Source organism: Ambystoma mexicanum, chromosome 9, assembly GCF_040938575.1.
Source record: "Ambystoma mexicanum isolate Mex_15411 chromosome 9, UKY_AmexF1_1, whole genome shotgun sequence".
Taxonomy (NCBI): Eukaryota; Metazoa; Chordata; class Amphibia; order Caudata; family Ambystomatidae; genus Ambystoma; species Ambystoma mexicanum.
Window position 1 is genome coordinate 1,448,336,523 of NC_090931.1, and position 17,830 is coordinate 1,448,354,352.

The window sequence follows — 17,830 nt, forward strand, 5'->3', positions numbered from 1 at the left end:
ATACATACTCGAGTTAAAGATGCTTTGCGTTGGAATTGGACCTCTTTATGGCTGCCTCAAACCAAGACCAGACCTGCATTGGCTCTTGGTTGGAATGCAGCCCTGGGGTGTTGCTTGCTGTATTTGCAAGCTTGCCTAAGGGTTCTTGCACTTTGTTGTGTGTAGCCCTGGGTTTTGGTGAGACACTGGGGCCAAGAAACGTCAAAACCTCAGCAGAGCCGATTAGCTCATAAATAAAACCCCAAGGTTCTTGGGGTCGATTGCTCATCCAGAACCAACCAGGCAACTACGTTTGAGTAAAAATAGCATACCAGGCGGTAATTCCTTTGTTCTGGAAATGCCACATAATCAATGTCTCCCACGTGCAATACATGGAGCGCAGGAATAGCTTAAAAAAAATGTCCAGAAGTGGGGTGTGGCCTGTCAGCGATGCGGTCGCTCTCTTAATGGCCTGCGTGGGGAGCCCACTGCATAGCAGACTTTAACAATGTTTCGGCGTAACTTCCTTGAGGCAAAATGACTGTCGCAACATAGGAGGATCTTGAGCTGCTGCCGAAGCAAAAACGTAAAGCTGATGTCCCAGGGGGACTTCGAACGAGTCCGATGAGCCACGCAGATCCACCGCCGTACAATTTTAAAATGGCGGGTGGAGCCGTCGAAGCCTGCCGTCACTCCGGGGAGGGGTTTGGATGAGAAGATCCCAGGCACTGAGGAGACTGGCTGCGGTGCCCCACCTGCCGCGCGTCCTCCGGGCGATCCAAACACCCTGCTTCTGGGGACCCGTCTGGCTCAGAAGGCAAACTCACTGTTGCATCTTGCAGAATCGGCCCACCCGCGCGCTCTGGAGCGAGGCGCTGTGGCTTCGGGGTTAAGCGGTCAAGGGCGGTGGTCTGCATCGCAGAGTGGTGCGGGCAGCCAAGCTGCAGGAGAGGTGGGGGACTTCTCCGGTCTTCCCCGCCCTTGAAGACGTCTGATGTGCCCGACGGTCCCGCGGAACTGGGGCCGCCCAAGCCTTGCACACTGTGCACCGCCAGACCCACACAGAAAAGAGCATCTGCCTGGCCCCATCAATCGGCCTCAGACTCGTGGGCCGTGACGATGGAGAAGGAGCAGCAGCAGAGGGGCCCTCGACTCCTCCAGGTACATACAACAAAAAAGGACTGTGCTGCTGAAAAAGTCGCTCCTGGAGGGACTGCTGAAAAGGGGCGCTTCCCCCTCCTCTCTCGGAGCCAAACTACCCCAATGCCCACTCTTATCTCCTTGGGTGCCCCCAGCCCACAAAACAACCCCCCCCCCCCTCTTGACCCCTGCTGCGCAATCTCACCCACAGGTGTTGAATCGGGAATAAGGGGGCTCTCCCCCCGCCCCATTCCTCTGCCTTTGGGGTGCTGCTTCCTGAAGCCTCTACAGCAATGGATAGCAGAGATTAAGGCTTCTCTTGGTCCCTGCAAAGTTGGGCATAGTATGGAGGAACGGGACAACAGCCTCATCTACCATCCTCCACCTCAGAAGCCACTTAACTCTCCACTCCATTAGTGAAGCTACAATGTCTAAGCAATCGAAAACTATCAAGAACCCAGACAGCCACGATGCTGCGGTCAGCTGAAAGGGCAAAGGAGCATGATCCTCCTAAACTCACACCACAAAAGACCCCAGATGACAAAGGGTCCCTGGCCACCAAGGAAGACATTAAAGCTTTCATGGCAGATATCAAGGCGGAATTCAGGTCATGCATGACCGAGCTCCCCACAAAGCTGGAACAAACCGATCAAAGGCTCACAGAGGCAGAACAGAGACTTGGGGAGGTTGAGGACCGATCTCAGGACCATGCAGCTGCTCTAGGGGCGGTCCTACGCTCGATCAGGACTCTGCAGGACAAGTGTGAGATCCTTGTATTCAAGCAGGAGGACCTCGAGATCCCGGGGCAATAACCTTCGGATTCGAGGAATTCCATCCTCGGTCCCGGACAAAGACCTGGCAGAATACGTGGGAGACTTCTTCCAATCCATGCTTCCGTAGCTAGACAAACCTCCGCTGCTTCTGGACCGCACCCATAGGTTGTGCCCGCGTCAGGGAGTAGAGTCAGATTCCCCCCCTGAAGTAATAACAAGGGTGCACTTCTACACCACAAAGGAGGCCATTTCAGCAATAAGCCGATCTCGGGACGAACTATCCTTTCAAGGTTCTGCCCTCCAGATTTACCAGGAGCTCTCCCTCACATTACAAAAAAGAAAGTCCCTCCGACTCTCTTCCTTCAGGATCACCAGATCCGATATAGATCGCTGTTTCCAACGGCGCTGCAGTTCTCTTATAAAAAAGGCACCCTTCAGGGAATCCGTCACCTTGAAGATGTCGAGAAGATCATGCATCCGGACTCTCTTGGGGGTGCTGCAAATCCAGATTCAGAGAGTGCAAAGGGCGAGGTACATGCCTCAGAGCCGAAACCAAGGCGGACATCCTGGTCGAGGGTGCCGAGGAATGGTAAGAAGAGATGACCTGCGAGGGAGCGGTGGGCTTGGAGGGGCGCTGGATTCCGGGACGCTGAGGATCTGGTTGCATGTTCACATACCCCCTGGCCGGTACAAGCATCGGTTGGTAGAGCTCAGCACCCTCCCTTCTTCTGGGAGTAAATGCCTCCCTGGTGGAAATTCGCAGACTGAAACATGAAACTACTGATATTTGCAGCAGGCTTTCCAAGGTCTATGCCCTTTTCCAAGGTACAGATCATCCATGGGTCTTTGCAATAAAACAGTATTTGTTTCCTGCCCCAGCCATGTATGCTGAGAGCACCTATTTGTCTGGGGTGGGGGGAGGTAGGGGAGTTGCTGGGTGCCAAACCCAAAAGAAAATGCCCCCCCCCCCCCACCGGTTAAAGGTCCGACCTCCCGTTGGAGGCCTGGGTTAAAATCCCAAAGGCAGGGTGACACAGCTATTGATTCCCCGAAATGATGGCTAACTCGCATTCATCCCAACCCCCCCCCCCCATCCAGATGTCGCAGCGGCCTCGAACACCACGGATCATCGGACCTTGAGATTTGTCTCCTTCAACATTAGAGGGCTGAACTCTCCCGCCAAGCGTAAATCCATTTTGCAGAAGCTGCAGGATAAAGACGCAGCAGTGGTCTTGCTACAAGAGACTCATCTACTGCCAACAGACTTTGGGCGACTACGCTCCAGACACTTCCCACTTCAATTCTTGGCCTCAGGTGGCACCAAGAAAGGGGGAACGGCGATACTTTTCGCAAAAAGTTTGAACCCTCAGATTTTGGAAACAAAACTATGCCCCGAGGGCCGGTATGTGGCAGTCAAATGCTTACTGCTGGGACAGTTGCACACATTCATCTCTGTGTACGCCCCTAATGACGGACAAACTGCCTTTTATGAATCACTAGGCACTGCTCTCCCCCCTTCTCAGAGGGTCAAATTTAATTGGAGGGGACTTTAATGGGGTTCCAGAGCCCACAAGGGACAAATCACACCCTCCCACCCCCCAGAGACTTCAATCTTGTGCTTGGTCTAATACGCCTATTAAGGACCCTGGAGGTGGTGGACTTGTGGCGGGTGTTCCATCCCACTGAGAAGGACTTTTCCTTCTACTCCTATATACATAGGACCTTTTCAAGGATCAACCTCCTCCTGACATCCCCACAATTATTGGCCTACGTCAACGGTGTGTCCATTGCTTCTAGGATCCTATTCGACCATGCTCCGATAACTCTGGAAATCCGGGCATGGGAACCAACTCCTAACCCACAACGCAGATGGACACTATACGACCCGATGCTCAACGAAATGCCGCTGAGAGACACGATCGCTACAACAATTAAGATTTTCTTTAGGGAAAATCCAAGCTGAGATACCTCCCCGGCAAACACCTGGGACACCATGAAGGCTGTGATTCGGGGGGGGAACGGATTGCGCACGGAGTAGCGTACCACAGGTGTAGACGACAGGGCCACCTGGCTCTTGAGGAGGAACTCCAGGAAGCAGAGAGGATTCATAAGCAAAAAGGCTGGTCTCCAAAGACGCAACGGGCCATCCGCATCGCTCGGAAGAGGTTAGATGCCCACTACGCCGAACATACGGCACAACTTTTGACTAAAGCCAAGCAATTCTACTACGCTAGGAACAATAAAGCAAATACATTGTTGGTGGCTAAACTAAAGCAAAGAGGAGCAACATAATCCTCGGGCTGCGAGATCAACAGGACGTGATGCAATACGCCGAGCAAGAAAATCAATGGCTAGCGGCGGCCCACCTGGCTCAGGTGATGATCGCGCCACCACGGGACCAAAATGAGCAAAAAGAATACCTGCAGAAGGCGGCGCTCCCCCAGCTGAAGGACTCGGTCCAGTACAGTCTGGACACTCCAATCTCAGGTGGAGGTGGTTGAGGAAGCCATAAAATCTCTTAGATCCCGAGCTCCTGGCCCTGACGGATACTCCACCAAATTCTATAAGATCTTCCAGCCCCAACTGGTTGCCCCTTTGGTCGTGCTTTTCAATTCCTTTAGGGAATCGGGCACTGTAACCCCCCCCCCTCCATGCAAGAGTCAATCACCATTCTGCTACCTAAACCGGAGAGGGATCCGAGGGACCCTGCTTCCTACAGACAGATTGCCCTACTAAACATAGATGCCAATCCTCGCTAACATCGCAGGAAATCTCACTAATGGGGCGTATTACAGCCTGTAAAATTAACCTCATCCCCAGATTTCTGTATGCCTACACTTCCCTGCCCGTCGCAATCCCACTGCCTGCACTCCGATGTCTAGAGGAAAATGTTTCGGTTTATCAGACAACAAGCCTCGGCGGACTGGGAGTCCCGGACCTGCAGGGCTATCAGGTGGTGGCGCAGCTAGCACACACCCACGCTTGACTCAGCACCTCTGGATGCCCTGGGTGGTGGTGTTAAAACAATCCCGCCTATCCCTCCCCCTGAGTTTCCTTCCACATATCTCACCCCCACTGCGGCGGCAATGGGAGGGACTACTATCATCCACTAAACACACCTTACGCATTTGGTATAGGGCCTTGAGGCGCCAGGGGATCACAAGGGGTCATGGTCCTTCTCCCCGGTTTTCCATAACCCGGCATTCTCACCCGGGGCCTGTCTCCAGAACTTCAGAAATTGGATTGCAGGGAGTCTTGGAACTCTAGACCAGCTCTTTGTGGGAGGCCTGCCCGTACCTTTGAACAATGTAAGGAGACCTTTCAGCTTAAGGAAACAGACAGATTCTCCTACATCCAGCTCCGCCACTGGTGTTCTCATCCCCAAACCCTTCAAGCAGCAACACGCACCCCTACTTCCCTCGAACTGACCCTAAAAGAACTCCTGGCTAGAGGAAAGATTTCCACCTTATACAAACGCTTCCTGGGAGATTTTCTTGCCTCAAAGACCCTATGTATGGCTCAGTGGGAGGCAGACCTGGGACATCCCATGGAACACCAATCTTGGGTAGACATATGGACACAGACGCATTCATCGTCCTCCTGCATCACCAACAGAGTGTGCATACAAAATTCTGCTACGCTGGCATTACCCCCCCCCCCCTTAGGCTTCATCAAATGAATCGGGTGCTAGACCCTGCCTGCTGGAGGCTTTGCCATCAACCAGTATCCTCCTTTCACATGTGGTGGGTATGTCCAAAGGTGCAACAGCTCTGGACGCAATGCTTAGCCACCATTGAAAGCATCACCCAAGCAGTGATCCCACTGGAGCCTGAACCTGTTCTCTTGGGGTCCCCGGTCCCAGGGATCTACCAGAGATCCGTAAAAAGGGCCAAGCTGCTGACCCAGTGCCTCGTGGCAGCAAGAATAGTGGTAGCCCGCTGCTGGAAACCGGCTGAAGGACCCCTCATATCCCTATGGTGGGGGAGGATGTGGGACATCTTGATCGCAGAGAGTAACGGCAGCCAGAGCTGGACTTCTACACCATTTACAGAACATTTGGGCTCCATTCCTGGACTACGACCAGAAATTCCCAGCCCCAACTCATAAACCTCAGGGGGTTAGGAGGGTCCTAGGCATTGGGGGGGGGGGGGGGGGGGGCTCCCCTGGGGGCAAGAGTGCCGAGATGGAGGACACAAACTGGTGAGACTTTGGCCCTTGTTGGCAGACTAAGGCAGAGGAAGGGGAGGGGGGGGGGTCACTAAATGACGAATATCGTGTTCTTTTGAACTGTATGTTGTTGCCATCCTGCATTGGTTTAAAATAAACATTAAACAAAAAGAAAATGTCCAGAAGTTTGCCTCTATTCATTGTTAAGTCTCCATTTTTTTGTTTGATATTTTCTCATCCAATGATTTTTATGATTTTGCCATTTTTGTGAGGTTGGTCGGATGAGTACAATTTAAGAGTTTTAGGTATTATAGGATCACCCTGCTCGTCTACCAGACCCTGGACATGGTCAATCTGAACTGACCTTATGGATGCCGCAGGAATTTCACCTAGCGAATAAGTTGTAGCAAATTACTCTACCTTATAAGTTGCCGGGCAACTGCCACTAGGGTAGGTGCAATTTATGGCCATCTCTCCTGTGGGGATTGTTGGGGGAGAGGTGGTCTCTGGCCGCCCCCTCACCATTCCCGCGTGATCGGATCCCCATTATGCTGGGGGGAGACGTCCCCCTCCCAGCATACGTGTGAACTGCCTTATTACCCTCTCACTATTAACAAAGGAAAATGCAACCAAGCCTAATTGAAACTCAGACTCCATTTTGTGGCACACCAAACGCCATCTTTGTACGAGGCCCAAAAATGATCTCTAAAAGCCTGTCTCTCGCTCTGCCCAGCGCCTCACACCACCAGCCCAGGCCCCCACCACCAGCCCAGGCCCCCACCACCAGCCCAGGCCCCTACCACCAGCCCAGGCCCCTACCACCAGCCCAGGCCCCTACCACCACCTGCCAGCTTTGCATAAGTTCTGTTCTCACGCTAGTCCAGCCATTTATTGTTGCAAGCATTAGTATCATCCATGGACAAGTGATCTCACTGCACTGTGAGAGACCGGAGCAGGCCCCCACCCTGCGGAACAGCCATCTCCACTAACCTGCCTGTGCTCTCTCGACCCCCACCCGCTCAGCCATAACCATCTAGGCCCAGACCCTTCTGCTCTTTGATACAGATAAACATCTGACCCCCTCCAATGACCAAGAGATGAACACCCATCATAGCCCTAAATTCTAAACAATATATTCTTGCTAAAACCACATGTCTGTCCGTCTCATGAGGCATCAGGTAGATCAAGGACCTCCAGATTGGGCACCAGGGTCAGGGCACTGAATTTATGAATACAGGGGTGCAAAGGGTAAACTGCAGATATATAACCTGTTAGTGAACTGAAAGTACCCCTATTTGAGTCAACGTTTATGATGGTCATTTGTTTCATCCCCTCAAAGCCTGTTGTTCTAGCTTAGATAGTGAGGGAAGAAGTATCCCTCTGCTGGCATGACTTTCACCACGCAGAGATGAGCCCGGCTGACCCACGTGCTGAGGGAGTGACACCCAAGCAACTGCCCATGCAACATGGCCAGCCCGTACACACGTACATAGTGCCAATGTAACTCTCCAATTGTAATGTAGAATTATGTACCTATAGCTAGGCATCATCAGTGACACGGTTGTATCTTATGTGCTGCCCTTGTAATGTTTAGCAGAGCGCTCTCCGGGCAGCAGAGTTCTCTGCGTGCACAATCTATCCTACATAAAACTTTATTCTACTTGCAATTTATCTCCTGGTCTCATTCCCATCTGGGATATGTCAATTATTTGTTTTTTTGGGATATTTGTGTCAGGGAATGGGCACCTTCATTTGGTGACCATCCGACGGGATATTACTTGACATGACCCGTACTGCAGCGAGATCCAGGGCTTCCCCAGAACGGTCGACCCCCACCTACAGCTGACCAGTCCCAAACATAAAAACTGGTACGCAACAAGGAAGGTTTTGTGGGTCCCGGCTTTGCATGTATCTAAATGCTCGCCGGAGCAGGGCAGTGACATGACAGGGAGGCTCCTAACTTGTGAACAGACCGCGGAGGCTCTTGGAATACCACAGGCACGTGAGCGTTGATTGCAAGGGGAAGTAAAGAAGAGAAAAGGGGAGGTATGGAGCAGATTAATTAAGAGGAACACCCAAGGATTGGGTTAAGAGTAACTGCAGGAGTGATTGTTGAAAACCAAGTGCTTTTTCTTTTTCATGGCCATTAGGTTTTTATAAGAGGATGGGGGGGGAAAGAAATAAGAGGTACGATAATAAGATATGGGAAACCAAGCTCCGAAAGGGGGTGGAAGACGGCGCTGCATAGCACTGTCCTGACCAGTGCTGGAAATAAGTGAGGAAAACGAAAGAAGTAGGAGTCTCATATTTAGAAGGATCGGTAAATAGTAGTGGTCTATTTCTTAGCATGCTCATGGAGGGAGGCCATGGTGGGGCAGAGGTAATGTTAGTGTTGAGAGAGAGAAAAGCGAGGCTGAATAACAAAATGGTATAACAAGGGAGGTGGTTACCGCCGTTCAAAAGTTAAGCCATTCTGAAAATGTAGAATGTAATATTTCTAAGGAACTATAGTGTTAACTAGTAATCACCCTATTCCAAACCTGCAAGAACTGAAACATGAACTCGCATTTCTCTATAAATCATAAAGCAGATTAAATCATTCTTTTTGTACCCTTATTACTCAGGGAACATGTATTTATTTACATATGATAAAAAAAGAAAAGAATCATATTCGCATTTTTAAGTAGAACAGACTTTTTGTGTTACACTTTGCCATAGTATATAAAACAACAAAATTCAGAACAATATTGACCACTAGGATTGTCCATGTAAAAGAAGAGACAAAGATTCTATTGTAATCAACATTTGCATTTTGGTTACAGGTATACCTCTTATACATAAACTTATCTGCAGAGGAGAGTGTGTCCTTAATACAGCAAACTAAGCTTGTTTTTTTCAGCAAAAATCTGCATGTTGATGTTATTACTGGGGTTTACTGACAGGGCTCTAATCCTATCTAGTACAGTCCAATTATATACTCATTGACCCGTTTTAAAAAAAAAAGAGCATTCATAGTGAGTGAAATGCATTTTTGTGGGCTCTGTTGTGTACAGAAAAGGAAAAAAGAACAGAACCAGAAAATAAATCAAAATGAACAAACGAGCAAGGCACCCACACTAAACAAAACGTGTGTTAGCCAAGTCTTAATTTTTTATATTAAAGTCTTTTTACATTAATGTAATGGTAGCCAATCCTTGGTCACATTAATGTAATGGTAGCCAATCCTTGGTCACATTAATGTAATGGTAGCCAATCCTTGGTCGACGTCGGGAACAAAAAACAATCCCTGATGTTTAAACTGGAGACAGGCCAAAGCCTGTTACAGTGACGTTTCGGCCTTAAAAGTGACGGCCTTCTTCTGGGCCAGGAGGATGGTAGAGGCCTGCAATAATGTGTAGAGAAAGGGAATGGAATTTAGATATAGTACAAGCAAAGGAAATGTAGTCGTAGCTAGTACGGTCTGGATAACAGTTAAAACATATAGCCAAAGAATACACATATAAAGGTGCATTCTGGTCTAAAAGTAAGGGATTAAAACCAACTGACCTTGGATGAGTCCGGACTGAAGAAAAAGTGAAGTAGAAGGCAAGGCTGGAAGAGGATCGTGTGAAAAAGGGGGGGGGGGGAGCGAAGGAAAAGAATCCAGTCACACGGTGTAAGATGACCCTCGTTAAGGTGTCAAGGATAGACGTTATTTGTGTCCTGTAATAACCAAAAACAGGGCTTCATAAGTTATATGCCATGAGGTTAGCTTCGGCAGACTAAGAAAGTAAGCACAGTGCTACTGCAGGGCAACTGACATGCAGGGGCACTGGGCGTTAATCATCAAAAGTGCAAAAGAATAGTATAGAAAAATTGCACATACCTACTAGGCATCCGCTCAATTGGAGGCGGATAGGCGTGGAGCATAGGCGAGAAGAGGTCCGTATGTCTGACGGGACAGTCAATGAGCCCTCATCACTTACATGGCGAGTTAATCTAGAAAAAAGGGCGAAGTGCTGTTAAAAGCGTGCTGCCAGCATCTAAAGTATGGGCCACTAGTGCACTGGAGGGGCTAGCTGGAATGAGGCCCCCTCGCGTAGAGCAACTTACTTGCAGCAGGCCGTGAGTAGGGCAGCCTGGAACGGCTGCTCGCCGCCGCGAAAATGCGTCCAGTCGGTAAAAGACGCTGGGCTCGTCAGTGACGAGGTGCGCCTGTGCTAGGGAGTAGTGAAGCCTACACCCAGAAAAGCAAGGTTAGCGCTGCGCTTGCGTGGGGAATTAGTGGCTCCGGGACAGAGTGAGAGCCGTTCCTGTTGGGGAGCCACTACTCACCCTGAATAACAAAATGGGGTTGTGGACATAAAGGTTTAGTATAGAGTGTTTTATGTTCGGTTTGGTGATGTCGATATGTTAGTGGGTTGGTCCTGTTAAAATGTTTCATGTATTTGAAATGACAATGCATAAAGTAATGTATTAAAGCAAAAGTAGAAAACTGATTGATATGTTAGAGGTTAAAGTGACACGATAGAAAGGAAGTAACGCAGAAAGAGAAGGTCCCTTGGCAAGTATGGTCTAGACAAGCCACTTTCACACATTTGTAAGCACCTCCCCTTGTATAGTGATCGAATAAAGAATTATCATGGTAGTGGGTGACGGAGATAGAGGCCAGGGGTCACCTTATATCTGGCCACAAGAAGGGTCTTTCGACAAAGGGATATTGGACCATGTAGCCACTCAGTTAATGGCAAAATACAAAGGGAAGCAACTCCAAAATAGACTAGAAGTGCTGGATTTGTGGAGGATGTTCGAGGAAACACCCCTTACAAATAAACAAGAAAAGGAAGTAGAGCCCACAGCCGTGCCAAAATGGCAAAGAAGGAGTGAAGGGCAAAGAAAGGGAGGAACCCAAGAAGATTTAACCATTACTTACAAGACCCGCAGAAGGGTATGCAGACCCAATGTATGTAGCAGGGGCAAGTGTGTCCGTAACTTCAGGTCACTGCACCACCATCCACATACCTTTCATCAAACTCCTCTTGTCCCTGCAGGGCTGACCACTCGAGATTTAGAAATATCTAGAAATAGCACTGACATCCACCCAAGAAGAGCTAGCCCGATTGCGAACATTGTGCGAAACACCACCAACACTACCGGGGGAGAGCAACCGTGGTTACAACCCCCATTAAAAGCTCCTCTGTGTTGCCAGAAGATTAATGGAAATCCAGGGATTTCGAACAGACAGTGCCCCGATTAAAATGGTCCGGGTGGAAACTAGAAGGGGAGGTGGAAAGCGTAGGGTACGATACAGTAGCTTCAGAGAGGTAGGGGGAATGTTGGAGTGATTTTGATGAGTCCGACGAAAGAACGGTATGAGGAATAAAGCAGATCCGGTGGGCAACTCCACAATTAACAGAAACAGAGGAAGGATGGGAGGGAAGGCTCCGAAACAGGTTAGGAAGAATAGCACTAGCAAAAAAGAAAGGAGTGAAGGTAAGTAAAGGGAAGATCGAAACTACAAATGCCCTTCATCCACAAAGGTGCAGGACGACCCCATTATGTGCCTTGGGCACTGATGGACAACAATAATCTCCTCAAAGCACCCCCACCGCTTTCACCGCTTTCAGGGGGTGCAGGAAAATCGATATATGCATTTGAAAAGAACACAGCAGGAGTACCACTAGCAATAGGAGATATTAAAAGCCTTTTGATATCAGCAGTAGGCGATCAAGCAGACGCCGTGTGGGTGAAGGTGGGCTTCCAGAGATTGACCATGGGAAATGACATGCATGACGGGCATCCTTCAACAATGTAAGGGCGCTAGTATGGGATGCACTGCGGAGAACCTTCCCTGACACCCCAGATTTACATTCTGTGATGCAATGCACTATGGGGTACAAGGAAGATGCTGCGCAGTACTACCCTTATTAAAAAAAAAAAAAAATCTGGACCCCAACATCCCCACCAACTATAGGCCAATCACTACAGTACTGTTTCTCCTCAAAATCCTGGACAGAGCTGTATCTCCAGATTCAATCTTATCTGGAGATCAACAATTTATTAGTCACCCACCAATCAGGCCTCAGGCCAAGACACGGTACCGAGACGGCCCTTGTTGACCTGAAGAACCAACTTGATGATCGGAAAGACAAAAGAGAAGCTTACATTCTTCTCCTCTTGGAACTATCCACCGCATTCGACCTGGTTGACCACAAAGTTCTGTGCAACCACATAAAATCAGCCGCCCACTTTTCCAAGGAAGCTACTACTTGGATACATTTCTTCTTCGATAACAGATCCATAAGAGTTTTCTCACCTTCCTCAGCAGCAGACCCAGTAACTATCACATGGTGTACCACAGGGCTCTTGCGTCTCCCCTACTTTGTATAATATATTTACTAAGCCCCTCTTCAATATACTTGACATTCTGGGTGTCTCATACACCAAGTGTGCTGACGACACCCAGATCCTCATCCATATCCAAGGAGACTACGACGAAGATGTAGAACTGATCAATATAATATACTTAATTATACAAACCTGGATGGCGACCCACGGATTATGTCTCAAGGACGAAAAGACTGACCTCTTAATCATTGGGTCCACAAATAAACTCTCTCCTCAATAGAACTCTTACTATTGATGGAATCAAGATCAAAGTCGTTACGGAAGTAAAAACCCAAGGTTTTTACTTGGACTCTGCACTCAACCACAATAAACCAGTAAATGCCTCTGCAACCAGCTACACTTGTAAATTGATCTACGCATGCAAACCATTCTTGACCACTGAAAGCTGCACTACGATTGCACGTGCACTAATTTTATCCAAGTTGGATTATTGCAATGCACTATATTTGGGTACCAGCAAACAACACTAATAAACTCCAGACACTCCAAAATAATGCCTTAAGATCCGCCTTAGGCATTCCAAAATCGCAGCATATCTCCCACGAGAGACGTTCTATCAACTGGCTTGCCATAAATGACAGAAGTTCAAATCACTAAACCTTACCTACAAATGCCTCACCAATAAGGCACCCATATACTTGACGGATAGATTCACCAGACATACGTCAGAACGACCCATCAGAAAGGCGCAATGTAATAGTCTTAGAGTTCCCAATTTCAAACAAAAAAAAACAGGAGGCTCTAGCTTTCCAGTCATGGCGGCACAACTCTGGAATTCTATACCCGACACCTTAAGAGCATTACCCTTCTTCCACTCCTTTAAATTGAATGTTAAGCGTTGGCTGCATTCTCGTGACTGGCGATTATTTTTGATCTATGAACTCAAGATGACCCAGAGCACCACCACATGATTCTGTATAATATAATCTATGTATATTACTGAATATATTCTGTAAAAACGCATACATTTAAATTTCCCTTCCTGTATATGTTCTTTTTTAATGTCCCTTTCACCTGTCACTTTGGAACTTGCAAAGCACCCAGATGCCTGAGGCCCAGTACAATTCTTCGGGTGCAGGAAATGTGGCGGGCGGAGACGGGCACTACGGCCTTCGACCAGTCCACCTCCCTGTTCTATTTTATCATCAAAAGAGGCCTCTCAAAAGGAGGTACAGAAGGCCCTTGATAAAATTCCTGGGCTAGAAGCCAAGGGGTGGCCAGAAATACAAAGCATAGTACACCACTGCAGAAGGATCAAATAAAGGGAAAAAGAAATATCACAGGAGATTAGCAGATGAAGCAAAGCTTGTGTAAAATAAGTTGGTGAAGGTTGCAGCGGTAACTGCAGCGCCTCCCTCAGAAGGGCAGGGAGAAGGGGAGGGGCCGGTTGCGCTACAAGCTAGCAAGGCAGCCGCATAGGTAGACAATGCCCAGGAGCAATGGAGTGGAGAGGAACGGTACACGGGACCCCAATGACAAGGAAGACCAGCAAGAGGAAGTGGTGGGTATCGAGGGCAGCAAAGAGGAGGGGGTGGATATGGAGTACAGGGACCCATGTGGGGCCGACCAGGGCCATACTGGACATGCAGGAGGTGGGGTCATTTTGCCAGGGAATGTCGCACCCGACCTATGGCCAACTACCAAAATAATTAGGTACAGTAATGAACAACAGTACGCCAACCGCACCCGGGCAGTGTCACGATCCATGCCCCTGACCCCCCCTCAGGTATAACAGCCCCCTGGCAGCAGTGGGGCTAAAGCCCTTCACACTGGCCTCAAAGGCCTTAAAACTTCATCAGAAACATAAATGGAGTCAGTCCTGGCGCCTTTGGCGCCAGGCTCATTATCAGGAATAGAGCAACACCAGTTTTGGACCTTAATCCAACATGGAGGCTCTTTAGAACCAAGCCATGCGGTCTAGTGTTTTGGGTGTGGATGGGCCTGGAACTACTTGGCCTGGAACTACTTTACCTGGGCTATTTAAACCACAACCAAACAGCAGAACACGCTTCGCGTTATTCTGCCCTCCTGCAGCGTAACGCTCACTGTGTCCAGCTCCTGCTCATCTGCTTCTCCGGCAGCCCGATCCTGAAGCCCTAGATCCGGATTCCATTAATAACATGGAAGAACAAGAACAGCATTAGCGAGCAAGAACACTTACCTGTGAAGTAACCAGTCTTGAATCCAGCCTGCGCTTCACTTACCTTGCCCATCTCCGGAGTTCGCCGCAACCTGCAAAGGTAAAGAAACAAGGACAGCATTAACAACAATTCTTACCTGGGCAAGCAGCGAGAGCTGGCAGCACCCTGCGCTTCTCTTACCTCACCCATCTCCGGGTTTCACCACAACCTGCAAGGGAGAAGGAACAAGGTCAGCATTAGCAAAGCACTTACCCGGGCAAGCAGCGCTTCGATCGCTCATCACTCCGGAACATCACCGCAACCTGTACAAAGAAGAGAACACAGGTTAGCAATTAACACCAACAAACAGCGCAGCGCTCTGCGCATCAATAACTCACCGTGGTATTCGCCATCGGCACGGCAACTCCGAGATCGCAACCATCCCTGTGAAAACAAAAAGACATTGTTAGAGAACAGCGTAGTGGAGCAAGACGCTGAGAAGACAGAACACGGAGGGAAAGAAAGACAGAATAAAGACGGAAAAGACATTATAACTCACCTGGAAGACAGCAAGCAGAGTAGGGAGTCACGGCCGGTCTGGACCCGACATAAGGGCACACGGACCAGGGAAGCAACTAGGTCCACGGAACGCCTGCACCAACCACGCGTCCCTGCACAGAAACGCAGGACGGAGAGTTCAACGCACAAAAACCTAAGGTGAGCAATAACCCCAAGGAAGGGGATTTGGACCAGAGGGAGGTGGGAGTCCACCCATCACAGAACCAGTATCTTAACCCTCCATTCTCCTGTTATAGGTGCTACCCAACGTCTGGCACATAACCAAGCAGAGAGGGGTCCGGGATAGCGCTTAGACCTCGATCCAGTATCGTGTGGCGCCCCCATGGATACCAGGTGAGCGTAACAGGTAGCACGTTTGGCTTTCCTATGGGCGGTCAGGAACAAGAGGAGCAGCACAACAGTAGACCCATACCTTGATGCAATTCAGTAAGACAACCACCACACTGCATGCAGACCCGCTCAGTCAGAACTAAGTGACGCATATACCTGCAGACCCTTTGACACCACTGCCAACGGTGCGCCAGCACCTTATCAAGGAAGGTGTATTGAGCGACAATGTTTTCTCTTGCCCCAGTATGAACACTCACTCAGACTAGGACAGCCCACAGAGAGCACTTGCGTGTCCAGTCCCATCGACTACCTTACGTCCAGACGAGGAACCACTGTGGGGGCAGAGATAGGGAACAAGCAGTTAATCTTTATGGTGGACTCAGGCGGAAAAATCATGTCGCTATGAAGGCAATGTTCCGCCATCTGGAAAAATCTGAGACACAAGGATTCTCTGGGGCTGTGGTCACGGTTCCTTACATAGAAGATTTAGATGTTAAGATAGGGGAAAGAACAGTGCGAGCACCCCTCCTTTATCATGAGAACTCACCCGTAAACCTGCTGGGACGAGATTTGCTCAGTAGGCTTAACATGACCATTGCGTTCACTGGCGGAGGAATAATATGCTCCACCCATGGCATGTGCTCCCTCCAAACAATGCAATTAATACAAACAATAGCTAATGAGACAGCACTCGGAGGGATACCAACAAACAGACATGTCCATTTATGGCATACAAGTGCTAGCAAGAGTGGTGCCAGAAATCACACAAAAGGAGTGGAGAGTACTGTCATCGGTACCAAGCATGTAGTCGGGGCAAGCTGGGTGGAGGCTTGGCAGGCCTGGCATATGCACACAAAAATCCCATAGCAGATACCTTCTTTCAATTCCTTCCCGGTGTTTGTAGTAACTTCCTGGATACCACTTCCTGTTTCCAAGCAGGAAGTGCATGAAAGTCCATGAGCTCTCTAGTGTTTGGGTGTGGCTAGCTATATAAGCCACACCCAAGATTCTTCGAGTGCTTTGTGTTGCTTTCTGTAATCTGCATCAGCAACACACTCACCATACTCCTACTTACCTGCTCCGGATCATCCAGCGTCTGCCTACCTGCTCCGGATCAACCTCCATGCTTTCTCCACGCTGCAGCTTTCCCCCGACACGAGGTGAAACATACACCGGCACCTGTAAGCACAAAGAAGTACTTTCATTAGTGCGTTCGCTCCAGTAACGCTGTGCATACTTACCGAAGCCTCTCTGCATACTTACCAGACCTCCGAGGCTCTCCAGTAGCGCTGAACCCAGACTCGTGGCGCAAGCACTCCATAATCCACTCCTGCAAGGGAAAGGAGATACATTACTAGGTGCGCTTGAACCTATAACGTCGCGCATACCTAGCGGCGGTTCCGAGTTCTACACGCAGCGCTACTCATCCAAGATACCTTTGGCAAAATAAAGACAATTCGGACAATACGGACTCTCAAATCCACCGCGCAATGTTCGCCTTGTGGAAAGGACTTTCTTGCTAGTGAAGAAACTAGCACATTGACCACTCTGCCTCGCTGTGAAGGAATATAACAGCGTGTGGCATCAGAACTCGGCAAACATACAATTGGCGTCATCCGTACCAGTGTAGGGCTGTGAATCTCCCATAGAATCGCGCCCCTGCGAATGCAGGATGGAGTGCACACCCCACTAAAAACCAAGGTAAGCCCTTAGGGGACATCACAGCACATAGTAGAGAGAAGGGAAGGGGCCCAGGGGCATCAGGTGAACCCAGGTCTAAGTGTGCATCTTATATTTGACAGGTGTTCCTCTGGGTGAAACAGGGGAAGTGAGAACTCGGGGGTCAAAGAAGGCTCATCCATCGCTCCTGCAGAGACACAGGTGAGTTTGAGAACACAAAGCTGTCCTCAATAACTCCACCCGAGCGATGGAAACCTCTGAGGTAGACCAGCTTTCCCTATTATAAGGCGAACTAAAGGGCCGAGGTGCATGCAGCCCGCTCAGAGACTAATGTCTTACGGCGCAAACTGGTAGTCAACAGGGACAAAACAGACGACTTGGCAAGACAGCTCTTACAGACCCAAGCCGATCTAGCACCCCTACCTGGTGGAGTCCCTCAGGGGCGGCCTACCGTGGCACCTGTAGTCACACCCGTTCAGGTATTGCTTCCAGGCAATATCCCTTTAGCACCCCCAGAACATTTCTCTGGGGATCCCAAGAAATTTGGAGTGCTCATGAATCAATGCTGCCTACACTTCATATGCAAACCAGACTCTTTTCTGAACGACTAGGCTACAGTAGCCTTCATCCTCTCCTATTTAGGAGGACACGCGGCAAACTGGTCTGTCCTGTTAA

General features: G+C 49.3%; 1 protein-coding gene across 3 annotated transcripts in view; it reads right to left on the bottom strand.

The window, feature by feature from the left end:
* The window catches only part of TTLL4 (tubulin tyrosine ligase like 4), a 1,554,536-nt gene that overhangs the window by 1,408,681 nt on the left and 128,025 nt on the right, over nucleotides 1-17,830 (bottom strand). The gene's annotated exons all lie outside the window — the stretch shown is intronic.